The sequence below is a fragment of the Antechinus flavipes genome, chromosome 3 (assembly GCF_016432865.1).
Source record: "Antechinus flavipes isolate AdamAnt ecotype Samford, QLD, Australia chromosome 3, AdamAnt_v2, whole genome shotgun sequence".
Classification (NCBI taxonomy): domain Eukaryota; kingdom Metazoa; phylum Chordata; class Mammalia; order Dasyuromorphia; family Dasyuridae; genus Antechinus; species Antechinus flavipes.
In genome coordinates this window covers 328,031,912-328,048,801 of record NC_067400.1, presented here as the reverse complement: position 1 = coordinate 328,048,801, position 16,890 = coordinate 328,031,912, and the positions used below count along the sequence as shown (strand labels likewise).

The window sequence follows — 16,890 nt, the reverse complement described above, 5'->3', positions numbered from 1 at the left end:
ACTAGATATGAACTCAGGTCCTTCTGACACCAGGGCCAGTGCACTATCCACTGCACCAACTAGCTGCCCTGATAATAAAGCATACTATCACTGAACCTCTGGAATTGTGTGTGACTGGTCATTGATCTGAGTTTTTATTAAGTCTTCCCAGGTTTGTCTGAAGTTGTTCCTTTCATCATTTCTTACACCACAGTAATTATAATTCTATTCATATTCCATAATTTATTCAGTCATTCCCTCGGACTGGTGGGCATTCTTCTTCCTAAGTTTTCAGATCTTGTCTACTTATGAAAGTTACTACAGTTATAAATGCATGGGTCCTTTCCCACTTTTCTCACTTAGGATATTGCTAAGTTTACAGGTATGGAGAGATTTGTAACTTTTAAGGCATAGTTCCAAGGAACTTTTAAAAATGGTAGACAATGTATCTATTTTCCCTTCACCATTTGTCATTTAAAGTTTTTCCATATTGGCCAATCTGATGCATATTCTTTCCTATTGCATATGAGGACATGAGATCATCCTTCCAATTATCTAGGCTCAGAACTTAGTTGTCATCCTTATTTTCCTCCACAAATCTTAAAAGTCAATTTTATTTTTATGTTTATAGCATCTCTCAGGTACTTCCTCATTTCTTTATTCACACACGAAACATCTTGGTTTAGGCTCTCATTTCTTACCTTGTCTTATTGTGCAAGTCTTTAAAAAAAGATTACTCAACAAGAAAATGAATTTATCTCCAAGTATTTTCTTTAAAATCTATGCAAGGCAAAAAAACTTCCTAGTCCTTAATCTTACTGCTTTCCTTCTGAGACAAACTAATTTTTCTGGTTTGTATCATGAAGCAAGGGTTGTTTTTTGCCTTTTTTTTTGTATCCCCCAACATTTTGCATAGTACCTGGCACATAGTAGGTACTTAATAGTTGGAAAGATGGTTATACTGAAGCTTTTGAGTATATTTTACATATATATATCTTATGGACTTATTGTTTATATTTTAACCTATATTTCTGTACAAACAAAATCATGTTAATCTTATGTAAATCTAAATTTGTGTTCATTATATATATTTGTATATATGTATGAATATATAATCTTTTCATTTATTTGTGAAATTACTATACAATTACTTGAATTGAAAGTTTGTGAAGCATTTGATGTTTATTATTTGGTTTTCTTAATAACCCTGGATGAGATAGGTGCTAAAATTCTTACACATGTAGAAAATATAGAACTCCTGGTTTCCTCGTTACACCACACTTTTATTCACTATCACTTAACTGTTTTAGTGGCCTTCCAATTGGTTTCTCTGTACTTCAAGACATTGTTTACCACTTGAGCTCTTCATAACCTGGTCCTTTCTCTACCCTTCCCATTGTTAATTTAATCTCCCACCTAATCTTACAGTCTGTATTTCCCTCTTTATCTCTTAGTTTCAAGACTCATCTCAAATCCCACCTTCTGAAGGATTCCTTTTTCTGTTAATCTTCCTATCTTCTTTCCATATATTTTGTATGTGTGCCTAGTTATGTTTTGTCTGATGTAAGAATGGCATGAGGACATAAATACTTTTGCCTGCCTTTGCATTCCTGACACAGCATAGTTTTCAGTGGAAGATGTAAGACAGGAACTCTGAGCAGAATATGTCTATTAGAGTTACCAGCATGGAGATGATTGTTGACTATGGGAATTGATAATCAATGAAAGAATATGAAGAAATAAGAGCACACAATCTTGCCAAATACCCATGGAAAAGGGATTGGGCATGGATGATGAGCCCACAAAATATATCAAGATGAATCAGTCCTCAAGATGGGAGGAAGAAAAAGTAAGAGAGAACAATGCCAAGAAGAAATGATTTTAGGGTTTAGAAAAAAAAAATTAGTGGTAACCTTAAGGAGAATAGTTTTAGTTATTGGGGAAGAAAGCCAGCTCAGAATGAGTTGATGAGAAATGAAACATTTTTGGAAGTTTACTGAGAAACGGACCCAGTTGTAACTAACTTTTTCAAAGCCACATAATTTGTAAGTGGGGGGTGGAGGGGGGTGGCGTAAAAATTGGCTGTTTGACTTGTAGTTCAGTGGTTTTTCTACAATACCATGCTGCTAATTTTATTTAAAAGTGAAAAAGAGACTTGACTAATGTGGGTAATAAATTATTTTCTAGGTGCCCATAATAAGAAAATGAGAAAAACCTGTCTGGCAGCAAGGAGCTTCCAATTTAGGGAGAAATGTACTTACTCATGAGAGTCTCACAAATACATAAACAACCAAGGAACATCTGAAGAGGAAGGGATTTTCTAACTAATGGGGATCAGAATGAATAAAGCATTTATTTACTAAGTACTTACTACCAGGCTTAGAATAAGGTATGTACTAATGCTGGGAATAAAAGGAAAAGGCAGTCCCTGCTGAGACAAGAAAGGTGGAAGCTTTGGCTAGCTGCAAGTCAGGCCCACAGATACTGTGGCAAAGCAAATAGTAACGCCTCTAATATCATTTCTACTGATAGAGTCAGGTGTCAGTTTCAGATGTTCAACTTTTTGACAAATGACTCTGTTGGTAACTTTCTTTTCTGAGATTTGGTCCGAGTGTAGTACCTGCGAGAGCATTTGCCAGGGTGTGTCTTTATAGGGGCTATTTCCTGGGATGATGGCTGTGGACTGAAAATGCTGCTATTCTAAATGTTCTTAGGTTTGAGGTTCTGGAATACAGGTACCAGGGAATAAGTCATTTTTTGGCTAGGTTGATGAGACAGACCAGGCTCATGGTCATGGGCTGAATCCTTCAAAGTCTGAAAAGAGAGACTATTCAAATGGTGCCAGTGATTTAGTTTTTTGGATTGTCTTTTCTCTCTCCTTTGGGTGACTTCTGTCAAACTGGCTTGTTTGCCTGTGAGTAGGACAGACATCCTGGAAGAAATAGCAGCTGATCTGAAAAAAAGATGTCAACAAGCAGAGAGGGTACATTGTAGAGTCTGTTTTAGTTAGAGAGATGGTGAAGAAAGCATGAAATGGCAGAAAAAAAGTAGAATGAAATCAGGAAATCAGGAGTCCAATCTGGCTGGAATCTAGACGTGGGACAACTATGAATGGGGATGGATATTTAAAAAATGAAGCTAGAATTGACAAAATATGACATTTGATTAAGACATGATTTCTCTCTTTTTCATTTTACTTTGGCTGGAATGAGAATGAATGTAACTTCCTATAACCAAAATGGGTTTTATCAGAGATCACTCTCTGATCTCAAGTAAGATCATTTTCCATTATGTGTTTTTCCCTTCAACTTTATGGCAAAATACTAAGATAATATAGTAAAAAATATTTTCATATATTTATTAGGAGCTAATTGAGAATTTTTAGTAACTCAGGCACAGAATGAACTTAACTTTATATGTTTTATGAAAGGAAGCAAATTTCAGTTAAATAGCTTCTTTAAAATTTTCTATATTTTCACACAGTACTTTTTAGTTATGTATAAAACAAGGTTTTCACTCAATTCTGGGGAAAAAACCCCAGTCTAGTATACATTTTATTCAGAGATCGTGAAGGAACCACATGCCAGTACAAAATAAATTTGCAACAGAATTTTAGTCATCACCTCCACACAAAAAACACATGTAATAATCGGTTATAGTATCATGAACACCAGTGTGGAAGGAACTACCTGGGGAAATGCATATAGTAAGACAATAAAACTTGTTGGTACTAAAATCTAATTGTAAAGGGCCATGTGTCTCTGACCTCATGTTAGTTCACGTCTATGTGGAATCAATATTTTGTGTGTGGGCAACACTGTTGTGCACCAACAGTTATCAAATCCGATTAGACTACTGTGTCCTTTTTCAGAGTTTCTTGCCCAAGGGGTCATTGATGTGCTATTGCTTGTGTTTCCCATTTTTTTCCTCCTAGAAGTGAGCTTCTGTCTCCTGATTCAGTTGATATCCAGACATAATAGTCTATGAAGTTCTGATGATGTGTTGTAGCTTTCCTTAATGGAATATCCTATCTTCTAGTCAGACCTAATTGCTTATAGTGGCTAAAATAAATATGACTTGCCCCTATTTTATGTGAATAGGGTTCTTTAGACTTTCAATAGACATAAATTTATGCTTAAGCTTTCTGATATCTCACATAAAAGCATTTGAAAACTATGAAAATGGTGGATCATTTTCAACCTAAATTTTAAAAGTCAACCCATCTACAAAAGAGGTCCTCTACTACCCATGGCAGTGTGGAGTTGATCCTAAGTTTGTAGAGGTAGAGCAGCAGAACCTAAGCTCTGACAGATTGTATCTACCATGATGGAAAGCCTGTAAGAATTTTCCTGCTTTGGTAACCCATGAAACAAAAATACAAAATGGTCCTCTATCTTGCCTCAACTCTGCTTCTCTAGCACAAACAAAAATGGTAACTGCAACTATTCAAAATGCTTATTTAATTTTTGGTACTCTTTTGGTGTCACTGTGTTAATGCAACATGAAACATTAAAGGTTCTCCAAGAAGTCTCTCTCATACATATGTTAAGAGCATACATGATTTCTTCATTGAAGCAACAAAAGAAATATTTTTGATGACCCGCTGATTATTAATATCAAGTGAGGGATAGTATGGTAAAGTGGAATGCAAAAATATCTGTCACTGTCATGGAGTTTAATCAGTACAAAATTCAAGAGGAAAGATAGCACAGTGTCTAGCAACACAGAAACAGGAAAAGCTGAGAATAATTAACAGAAGGAAAGCACCAAAATTTAAGTGGGATTGGGAAAGGCCTCCTGCAGGAGATGGGATCTTAGTTGGGACATGAAGAAAGCCAGGAGACAAGGATGAGGGATAGTCAATGAAAATGCTCAAGAGTGTCTTATGTGAGAACAGCAAGGAGATCAATATCACTGGATTGAATTCATGGAAGAGGAGTGGGAGGAGTAAGTATAAATAAGATTGAAAAGGATGGGGGTGGAGTGGGTGCAGATTATGAAGGACTTTGAATGCCAGGGCAGTTTTTATTTGGTAGAATTTATTGGGGGTGGGGTGGGGTGGGGTGTGACATTCAATAACCACTGGCAACTGACTGGAGGATGGGCTGAAATAGGAAAAGGCTCGTGGCAGACAGACCCACAATAAGGCTATTCTAGCAATCCAAGTGTGAAGAGATGAAGGACTGTGCCAGAGTCAGGTCAGAGGCTGCAAAGGTGAAATTAAAAGGGCTTGGTACTAGACTAGATATGTGAGAAGTGACTAAATATAAGAACTGGAAGAATGGTGCCCTCTGCATTGATAAGGAAGTGGGGAGGCAAGGTGCTTAGGAGAAAGGATACCATTTTGAATATGTTGTGTTTAAGATGTCTATGGGACATTTGGTTGGATTGTGAGACTGGAGGCTGGCGCTATATGAGTAGAGTTGAGAATCATCAGCATAAGCACAGAAATGATAATTGAATCGATGGGAGCTGAGGAAATAACCAAATGAAAGAGAAGGTGGTTCAGGATAAAGCCCTAGGACAACACATATCAATGACCCCAACAAAGGAGAGTGAGGAGGGATGGTTGGATGGGCAGGAGAAGAACCAGAAGAGAACCATGTCAAATAGCTAAAGAGAGGTTGAGTCAAGAAGGATGAGGATTGAGAAAAAGCCATTAGAAATTAAGAGATTTAGTAAGTTCTGGTGGGATGAGGTCAGAAACTATTCTGTAGAAAATCTTAAATTAGTGAGAGGAAAGGAAGTAGAACTACCTACTGTAGATGACCTTAAGAAGTTTAGCCATAAAAGGGAAGAGAACTATCAGAGATGAATGGCTCAAGTGGAGATTTCTTGAGGCTAAATTAGGAAGCAGAGAAGCAGCCCACAGACAAGGATAAATAAGCGAGGAGGGATGAAAGAAGGCAACTTACTAAAGATGTAATAAAATGACATTTCAAGATGTAGAGGGATTTTTTTTCTGGCAAAGAAAAGGACCATCTTATCATGTGAGAGAAGTAAAGATGTTCTCCAGGATGCAATTTTCAGATGACACTTGTAATTACATTAAGGCGTGAGACACAGAATTGCTATCAAAAGCTCAGCATGTTAGAAGAAATATACAGAGCCTGTACTGCTTGGCCAAAAGGAGGCAAAGTATTCCAGGTAAAGGGGATCTTCTGGATGTGTTTCAATCTCTGACATTTTGGGATGAGGCTGTAGGGTGTTTAGTTTGCCTAGAGGGTCTAAATAGGAGTTATTTACCAATGTTGATGCTCAGACCTCAGTCACCTGTACTTCTAGTTGTCAGGTGTATGGGTGACAAGTTGTGGAGGCTGACTGCATTGGCAGCTAGGTGGTGCTGTGATGCACAGAGCCCTGGGCTTGGAAGCTGGAAGAACTGAATTCAAATATGGCCCCAGATACTTAGTAGATATGTGGCTGACTTTAGGCAAGTCATTTAATCTCAGTTTCTTTATCTATAAAATAGTGCAATAATAGCACTTACCCCCCTAGTTTTTTTGGGAAGATCAAATGAGAAAAAGCATTTAGCCTAATTAAAAAAAGAATTGCTGTATTATTTCACCCCCTTTTCCACTTTTTATCCTGCTCCCTACCTCCTGAACTGATTAAAATGTCATTACAGGGCCCTGGGGCTCTAATCAATCAACTTTATCTTCTAATGAGAAAAATCCTAATCCTGCTTCTTTGATCCAAACCATATCATCCAACTTTCTTGTTACTCTGTCTTATAGAACCCCTCATCTATTATTAAAGAAATTCTATCAATGCCTTTTGTTTCTATATCATAGATGTATGAAATTCATTCTTCCCCTTGAAACAAAAACAATTGGCAGACCCTTTCAGACAATATATCCTGCCCTGGCAGTGCCCCTTTTTCTCCTTAAAAAGGGAGAGGGGTTTCATTGATTTTGGCACCATTATTGGTTTTTCTGGTTACTCAGTTTTTAGCTTTGTTATGTTTTTATCTATAGTACTGTAGTCACGGGATACCTTTTGTTGTTCAAAATTGTTTTATATAGATTTTGTTTCTCCATACTGACTGTATTGCACTTGTTATGCCTTACTTTATATTTATTAATTACCTTTGGATCCTACAGTTTGTTCATTTATTATGCCATCTGCATACCCCTACTCCGTTTACTACTAATGAAACTTTTGCTTATTGGAACTTTGCTTCCTGGCCTTCACTGGTAAATACCTAATAGTGGCACTTCTGGGTCACATCTTTTGCTTTAATAACATTTTCATCCTAGATTTCATGTCACACTCCATCTTGTACTTGAGGAAATGTGGCTCTCTCCAGAAGACAATGCTTCTCTGGACACTGTCATAAAAAATGGATGTTTTTCAAATATCCCACAATATATAGTGACCAGAACTTTATCTATTATCCAATTATCTAGTTAAATTAATTCATGAAGTGGCATTTCTGAATACATAGATTCTAAGATTACCAAGAGGAAAAACTATATGAAAAATGAGTTTTTGCTGAACTCAAAATAGATCAAGCAGTCTGCTATTGGAATAGCTATCAATTTAATTAAGGATCATTGATCAATATATTAGTGACATTCACAAAGGACGGTAGCCTAGCTGTACCAGACCTAAAACTGTACTGTAAAGTGGCAGTCATCAAAACCAATTAGTACTGGCTAAGAAACAAGAGTGGTGGATCAGTGGAATAGGTTTGTACTATAGTACTCTACTGGTTGATAAATCCAAAGACTTTGGCTTCTGGGATAAAAACTAGTGTGGCAGAAACTAGGCATGGATCAATATCATACCACATCAACAAAGTCGAAATGGGTACATGAAGGGATTCAGACTACAAATTTAGACTTTATATAATAAGCAAATTAGGAGAGTAGGGGATAGTTTCAGAATTTTGGAGAAAGGAGTAATTGTAGAGAACATTATGAAATCGCAAATTTTGCACAAATAAAACCAATGCATTCAAGATTAGAAGGGAAGCAAAAATTTGTTAGCCTCTATTTCTGATAAAAGCCTCACTTTAAAAATATATATCAAATTTATAAGAATACAAAGCATTCTCAAAATGATATAGTGAAAGATGTGAACAATTTTTCAGATGAAGAAATTAAAGCCATCTGTAATTGTGAAAAAATGCTCTTACTACTGATTAGAGAAACACAAATTAAAACAACTCTTAGGTATCATCTCATGCCTATCAGATTAGCTAAGAAGGCAGGAAAAGATAATGATGAATGTTGGAGGGTTATGGGATCCCAATGCATTGTTGGTGGATTTGTGGACTGATCCAGCCCTTCTGGAGAGCAATTTGGAACTATGCCCAAAGGGCTATCAAACTGTGCATCCCCTTTGACCCAGCAGTGTCATTACTGAGTCTGTTTCCCAAGGAAATCAAAAAAGAGGGAAAAGGACCCACATGTGCAAAAATGTTTGTAGCAGCATTTTTTGTGGTGGCAAAAGATTGGAAAATGAATAGATGTCCATCAATTGGGGAATGGCTGCTGTGGTATATGAATGTTATGGAATATTACTGTTCTATAAGAAATGATGAGCAAGATGATTTTAGAGAGGTCTGGAAAGATAAGAGCTGATGCTGAGTAAAGTGAGCAGAACCTGGAAAACACTCTACATGGCAATACCAAAATTGTTTGATGATCAACTATGATGGCCTTACCTCTTTTTAACTATTAAGTGATCCAAGGTAATTTTAATAAACTTTGGATGGACAATACTATCTTGCATCTAAAGATAGAATTATGGAGACTGAATGTGGATTGAAGTATACTATTTTCACCCTTTTTTCTTTTTTGTGATTTTTCCTTTAGTTTCGATTTTTCTTTTCTAACATGATTCATATGGAAATATATTAAATGTTAAAAAATAAATACTTATGTGTAACCTATATCAAAGTAACTGCTAATGTGGGGAGAGGAGAAGTAAGGGAGAAAAAAGAATTTGGATGACAAATTTTATAAAAATAAAAGCTGAAAACTTTATTTACATCTAGTTGAAAAATTACATACTTGTTTATCATTAATGACATTCAAAAACAATAAAAAATGATATCTAACTTTGAAATATAATGCTAAATATTTAAAGTTCAATTTATAAAGGAATCTAAGCTTCCTGAATAGAAATCAAGGAATTTTATGATTTATTTCATCTCAAAGATATCTTCCAATTCTAATCAAAACACTCATCAAAACTGTCATTTTACACAAGGGGAAAATGAAAATTCCCAATTTTAACTTCTAATTTCTTTAGTGCCTTTTTAAAAAATTAGACTATTTGTACCTTAGTTTTCCTAATTTAGGATAATTGAACCTATTCTTAAATATTTCACTTGATAATAAATTAGGTAAATATTTTGTTAACAGTTTTGCTTGGGGAAAAAATGGAAATGGATTGCTTAGTTATATAGGAATGTTAGAATGGAAGTGATGACAGCATTTGCTTAATGTTTAAGAACTCCAAATGGAAAGATCTAGGATGAATATGAGTAGTTTGCAGTTTCAATGAAGAAAAGTGATGTAAAAGATCCTATAAAAAGAAGAATAAGAATAGAGAAGAGTAAGGGAAAGTAGAAAAGGTAGGAAAAGCTAATCACAGCCGTGGGTTCCCTCGGGAGTCATGTCATGCCATATTAAGAATTTAGAGCAATGTTTCCAGCACATTGAGTAGATATTCATGGAGAATAAGGAGAGGACATAGAGAAGAAGAGTTTCACAGGCTGTGTATGGTTGAATAATTTACAGTTTTTGAAGAAATGGCCACATTGGATTCAGTTCAATGAAACATTTATTGAGAATGTACCATGTGTAAAGCACTGAGGATACAGAAATAAAATAGTACCTGCCTTCAAATAATTTATATTACATTGGAGGGAACAAGATAAATTTGATACAATGCCCTCACATTAATGTCCTACTTATTTCCCTTTCTCAGTCACATTCCTTGAAAAAGATGTCTGCACTGATTGCTTCCAGTTTCCTCTCTGTAATCTTCTCTCATCTCATTACTCATCTGAAATTGCTCTCCTCAAAGTTAACAGACATCTCCATTACCACATTTTTCCTCAGGTCTCCTCCTTTCTGCTGCCCTGACATCACTGGCCATCCTTTCTCCTGGACTTCTGTAATACCACGGACTTGGGGGTTCTCTTTTATCTGTGTTGTCAGTGGCTCATCATCCACATCGTTCCTCTCCCACATACCCACTGGGTATTCCTCAACATTCAATTCTGGAACCTTTTCTCTTATAGTCCTCTATGTTAAAATTTCTTGAGTTCATGAATTTGTTTTAAAGAAATATTTTGATAATTGCATTTCAATTAAATTGATTTTAGTAGTAATTCTTTTATCTTATGAGGCCGAGATGCACAAAAAGGTTAAGGATCTGTGTTCCATATTCTTTCTTTTGGTAATTTCATCAGTTCCCTTAAGCATTCAAATAATTTTTAGACATATACCCAAGCACCAGTGTTTCCTGAATTTCTGTCCTGCCTCATCATTTACCTATTGGGCATTTCAAACTTGTGTCTTGGAGACATCTTAAACTCAACATGTTTAAAACTGCACTCATTATCCTAAATAAACTTCCCTCTTCTTCTCTAAACCTCATTTTCTTCCAAACTCCCTATTTCTCTCAAAAACATCACCATCAATCCAGTGTCTCAAGTTTATATTAGGAATTTTCCTGGACTTCTCACATTCCCCCATTCCATATCCAGTCTGTTTCTAAAGCTTGCTGTTTCTACCTCTACAACATATCTTGCATATGACCCCTTCTGTCCATTCATACATGTATCACCTTAATGAAGACCTTCACCACCTCTTGCCTACATAATTGCAACAACCTTCTAACAATCCACAAATCTTTTCTTGCCCCAGTCTACCCTACACACTGATGCCAAAGTAACTGTCCTTAGATGTAGTTGTACCCATAACTTTTACTTAACCAACTCCAGTGGCTTCCTTTTGCATTGAGGATAAAATACAGGCTTTAAAAACTAAACAAAAAAGTTTATCTTCTCAGTCTCATTGGATATTATTTCCCCTTTTTAATTCACTCCAACTAGCCTTCTTTTGGTTCCTTATATCCAACACTCCCATCTCTCATTTTTTCCCCGAGCTGATGTGTGGGGAAAAAAGGTGAAGAACGTACAGATTAAGCACATATTGATCAAGGACTGTTATCTAAAGCCTTAAAGCCTCAGTTGAGGAAGCATGTGATTTTAGATAAGGCCTGGACTATATTCTATTGTTCAAAGACAATTATACATCTATTGCATTCCACTGACCAAACAGGGGAATAAAGACTATGTGACCAATCATACCATATAGAGGGTGGGATTTGAGGGGGTTCTTTGTTTGAAATATATAAAAGTTGTGAAAACTCTCAATGGAATGACTCTCTTACTGTGGTATTTTAGCTGTCCTTTCGGGCCCACAGGTCAGGATGGTCTGCTTCTTAAGATTCTAATAAATTCTTTCTGTACATCATTCAGAGCGACTCCTGAGTAGTCAGTTTGGGTAGATGCAAGTGTCCCAAACAGTTTTGGGGGCTTGTCTGGGATTGGTATCTTTTGGGGGAGATGGGTGCGCACATTGAGCGGAGGCAGGCGCCCACAGAGGAATTTTTCCAATGGTCTCTGACTCAAGCATGTGTCCTCCCTCCCTATCAGAAAACGGACTGAAGCAAGGGGACTCAGTGGTGTACAGAAACTGATGCTTTGGAAGAAATGAATGTCCTGACTGGATGGCTGCAGTTGTAGAATCCATACGTGTTGGCTCGGTAAACTCTTGGAATAGTTTGGGGGAGTCTTATTGGCGGGGTTTTAGGAAACCTGAAGAAATAGCCCTTGCTAAATTTTGTTGTGTGCTGGACTGTGACAGGCCCCAGTGTTAAAGAACTGCCAAGTGAGGTTTCCGATAAACTGCTGAACTTAGTATGGGAACTAAATAGAGATGGGAAAGACACAGTTCAAAAATGAGTGTCAGGACCCTAGTCAGGGAATTCCAGTCAACAGTCCATTAGGAAGTCTACTCAAGACTGGGAGGAACTTCCCAGATACAAAGGAAAGGACAAAAAAAAGATGTTTCAATATTGCTGCTTTGTTTGGAGCAGCTAAAACATTGATGGGGGAACTATTCGAGATTTGGTTCCTCCAAGGATTGGGTATGTCAACAATTGAATTTGTATGTGAATGGTAAAGATCTGTTTAACCCAGAGGAATCCATTTATGCTAATCTCTTGCTTGATGAGTCTGCTAAAGTCTTTTTGAACCAGCCCCAGGAACCAGAGTCAGAGAAAACAGAAAAAAAGCCAGGGACTAAAGAAAAAGTAGTAAAAGAAGAGAAGCAGATTTGGGACCTTTTAGAAGCTCTGCCCCCTCCTTACATTCCACCCCCAGGGGAGATACAGCCAGTTGAGGCCCCGTTTGTGGCTGAAGCTCCTGGAGAGCAGATAAGAGAAGGACCATATGGTTCCCAGAGCCTCCCCTTTAGGGAGGAGGCAGGATCACTCCCACAAAAAGATATTGAGTTCAGCGGGAGATATATGTAGAGAGGTCCCCCTCCCAGCTGGGGATGCTGATATGTTTACCTTCAGGGAAGTCCTGTTAGATGGGACTCAGGGGGGCATTGGATATGTGAATGCACCCCTGTCAAGAAGTGAAGTTGGGGCATTTAAAAAGGAATTAGTTTCCATTATGGAGAACTAGTTAGGGCGTCAAAACAATTAGATCAATTCTTGGTGTCCAGTTTATATACTTGGGGGAATTAATGCATGTATGTTATCAATATTGTTTACTCCTGAAGAGGACTGCTCAATTCGGGGATAAGCGAGGTGGGAATGGGAAAGGAGGCACCTACCCCTGAATGACGGGGCAGTCCCCATCACAGAATTATCCTGTGAATGACCCAGGGTGGTATGGTAATAATCAGGCGCATAGACAGAATATGCAAGATATGAGGGAGTTAATAGTTGTGGGGGTAAGGGATGCCTTCCCGAAGAGGCAAAATATAAATAAGGCCTTAGCTATCACCCAAGAAAAGGACGAGTCACCAGTGCAGTATTTAGAAAGAATTAGAGAAGGAATAAGAAAATATTTAGGAACAGATCCTGATAGCCCAGAGAATGAACAGATGTTAAAGGTGCAGTTTGTATCTAATTCCCGGCTGGATATAAATAGGAAATTACAGAAGATTGAAGGATGGATGCGGTCTCCTTTGGAAACTTTATTGGAGGAAGCTACTAAAGTTTATGTAAGGAGAGATGAGGACTGGACTAAGGAAAAAGTGAGGCAGAGAAGGAAATGGGAAAAGCAGAGGGATAAGAGAGAAAGAGAGAAATAGGATCATGATTCAGCAGATCCATAACCCGGATGCTGCTAAAAAGGGATATAAGGGACCTAGGAGGGGCTGGGAGTCTGCAAGAAACAATAAAGGAAAGGGTACACTGAGGAATCCAAATTTAGAATGTTGGCCATGTGGAAAACAAGGACATTTTTCTAGGGAATGCCCAAGGGGGAAAGAAGAAGAACACATGGCCTCATTAATGGAACTAGAGGATTAGGGGAGTCAGGGACTCATTGATAAGCCCCACCCAGAGCCCTTGATAAATCTAAGGTGGGCCCCTTTAGGGAAGAATTAGTATTTTTGGTAGATTCGGGAGCAGCTAGGACGTCAGTTGTCCAGGTACCACCAGGAATAAAATTATCCCAGGACTCTGGTGGTATCAGGAGTTAAAGGAGAGAATTTTACAGTTCCCATGTCTGAAGTAATACCCATAGAGTATGATGGCTTACAAGTGTTAGGATAACTGTTAGTAATACGAGGCAGGTGTAAATTTATTGGGAAGGGACTTAATTACAAAATTGTCAATTAACCTCATAATTAGAGACTCTATGTTGGTACCCATGCAGACTTAAATTATGAAAGAAGTAGATAGGGATCAAATTGACCCACAGGTATGGGCTAGCCCTAAAAACCCCGGGCACCTAACCCATTCCCCCTATTCGAATAATGATCAGAGAATCATCACCTATTATTCAAATAAGGCAATATCCCATTTCTCTGGAAGAAGAAAGGGTCTCCAACCAGTTATAAAGAGGTTGTTAGACACAAATCTGATTGAATCTGCATCTCACCATATAACACACTCATTCTGTCAGTAAGGAAAAAGGACAGAACTTATAGAATGGTACAGGATTTGAGGGAGGTTAACAAGATAGTTCTCTCGTCCTACCCAGTAGTCCCGAATCCTCATACTTTGATGGGAAAAATACTAGAGGATAGCATGTGGTTCAGTGTAATAGATTTGAAAGATGCATTCTGGAGCTGTCCTCTGGCAGAGGAGAGTAGGAATATTTTTGCTTTTGAATGGGAGGATCCAGACACAGGGAGGAAGCAACAATATCGATGGAATGTACTCCCACAAGAGTATACGGAGTCACCCAATTTGTTTGGACAAGCCTTGGAAAGGATGTTGGAGGACTTTGAATATCCTGAGCAGGGAATTAAAACATTACAGTATGTAGATGATTTGCTCACAACAGGGAGAAAAGAGAGATTGTGTAGCACACAAATTGATCTGCTTAATTTTCTGAGCTGGAAGGGATTGAGAGTATCCCAAGAAAAATTACAGTTTGTAGAACGGGAAGTGAAGTATCTGATAAGTGAGGGACAGAAGAGATTAGATTCCACTGGGATTAAGGGAATATTGCAGATGACTAGACCCAGGACAAAAAAGGAACTTAGGAAATTCCTGAGATTGGTGGGATATTGTAGAAATTGGATTAATGAGTATGCATTGTTAACTAAATCTTTATATACATATCTGTTAGAGGAAAAAACTAATCAAATAGAATGGAACTCTAAAACACAAGAAAGTTTTGAGAGTTTGAGAAAGGCTTTACTATCAGCTCCAGTGTTGATATTGCCATCTCTTAAAAAAACCCTTCCATCTATTTGTTAATACTGAACAAGGGGTGGCCTTAGGAGTCTTAGCACAAATAAGGGGGTGGGGAGAGACATCCTGTGGCTTTTCTGTCAAAGTTGTTGGACCCTGTGATAAGAGGCTGGCCCACATGCCTACAAGGCAGTAGCTGAGACAGCTGTATTAGTGGAAGAAAGCAGAAAATTTGACATTTGGGGGAAGTCTTATAGTGAGTGCTCCCCATCAGGTTCGATCCATCCTAAATCAGAGGGCAGGAAGATGGCTAACTGATTCAAGAATACTAAAATATGAAGCAATCTTATTGGAAAAGGATGATTTAATATTATCCCAAGATTCGAATCTAAACCCAACTAGTTTCCTCTCTGCATCCCCGGGAGAGGACGTGCAGTTAGAGCATGATTGTGTCAAAGTGGTGGGCTTACAAACAAAAGTCAGGGAAGACTTACAAGAGGAGCCCTTGCTAACAGGGGCCCGATGGTTCCTAGATGGATCCTCCAGAGTGGTGGAGGGAAGAAGACACAATGCGTAGGCTATTGTTGATGGGGATGGGTGATCGGTCATTAAATCAGGAGCCTTACCTAATAACTGGTCAGCCCAGACTTGTGAATTGTTTGCTCTCAATCAGGCATTAAAAGAATTGGGTGAAAGGAGTGGAACTAACTGACGCCAAGTATGCATGGGGAGTGGTACACATTTTTGGAAAGATCTGGGAAGAACGAGGCATGGTCAACAGCAAAGGTAAGGGACTGGCACATGAAGCCTTGGTGACTGAGGTACTGACTAATCTGATGACATCTAAATTTTTAGCTGTTGTTCATGTGAAAGGACACCAAACAGGAAATTCCTTTGAGGCCACGGGAAATCATTTGGCTGGTGAAGAAGAAAAGTTAGCAGGGGAGGGAGATTCTGTTAATCCTGAGGAAATGATGGTGTTAATACCGACCGTGCCTCAACATTTACCTCCACCATCCTATACCCCAGAGGAGAAACAGAGGTTCCAGACTTTAGGGGCCCAGGAGGATGCAAAGGGATATTGGTTTCTCCCTGGTGGCAGAGAGGTACTGACCAAAGCAGTCATGAGACAAGTGATCCAATATCTGCACCAGGGTAGCCATTGGGATGTCCAGAATATGTGCGACACTATACGCACTAAGTGTGTAGCCCCTGGATTATACACGCTGGGTCGTCAGGTAAAGATGGCTGCATTGTCTGTTGAAGGACAAACAGGGCGGCCCTTCGGCGAGCCCCACTGGGCGGAAGGACTCCTGGCATTAGACCCTTTCAGAGTATACAAGTGGACTTCACCGAATTGCCCCATGTGGGGCGTCTCAAATATCTGCTGGTCATAGTGGACCATCTGACCTCTTAGGGGGAGGCTTTCCCCCTCTGTTAGGTTATGGCCTCTACTGTAGTGAAGGTCCTCCTTGAAAAAATAATTCCGAGGTATGGGATGGTAGAATGCATTGATTCAGACCAGGGTATACACTTTACAGCCAAACTGCTACAAGCTCTAGTTAAGGCCTTAGAAATATTCTGGGAGTTTCATACTCTGTGACATCCTCCTTTCTCAGGAAAAGTGGAAAGGATGAATCAGGAAATAAAAAAAAAAACTTACAAGGTTAATATTAGAAACTCAGTTACCTCTTGCTTTGCTGAGAATTAGGACAAAGCTTTGTAGGGATATTGGTCTCTCTCCCTATGAATTATTGTTTGGCCATGCTTACTCTTGGGCTAATGAACCCAGAGAAATCAGACCCAATTTTTGAGACTAAAAACCTTTTCCTTAGAAAATATGATTCTGATGGAACATCTAAAAGCATTGCAACTAAAAGGTCTCATTGCTCAGACTCCCCCTTTAGGATTTGTGGTGCACCCATTTAAATCAGGAGATTGGGTCCTGATTCACTCGTGGAAAGAGGACAAGCTGATTCCAAGTTGGGATGGGCCTTTCCAGAT

The 16,890-nt window shown here is 38.5% G+C and overlaps 1 protein-coding gene across 3 annotated transcripts in view; it reads right to left on the bottom strand.

Annotated features, from left to right (window-relative positions):
* PPP2R3A (protein phosphatase 2 regulatory subunit B''alpha) overlaps window positions 1–16,890 on the bottom strand; it is a 214,947-nt gene that overhangs the window by 6,466 nt on the left and 191,591 nt on the right. The gene's annotated exons all lie outside the window — the stretch shown is intronic.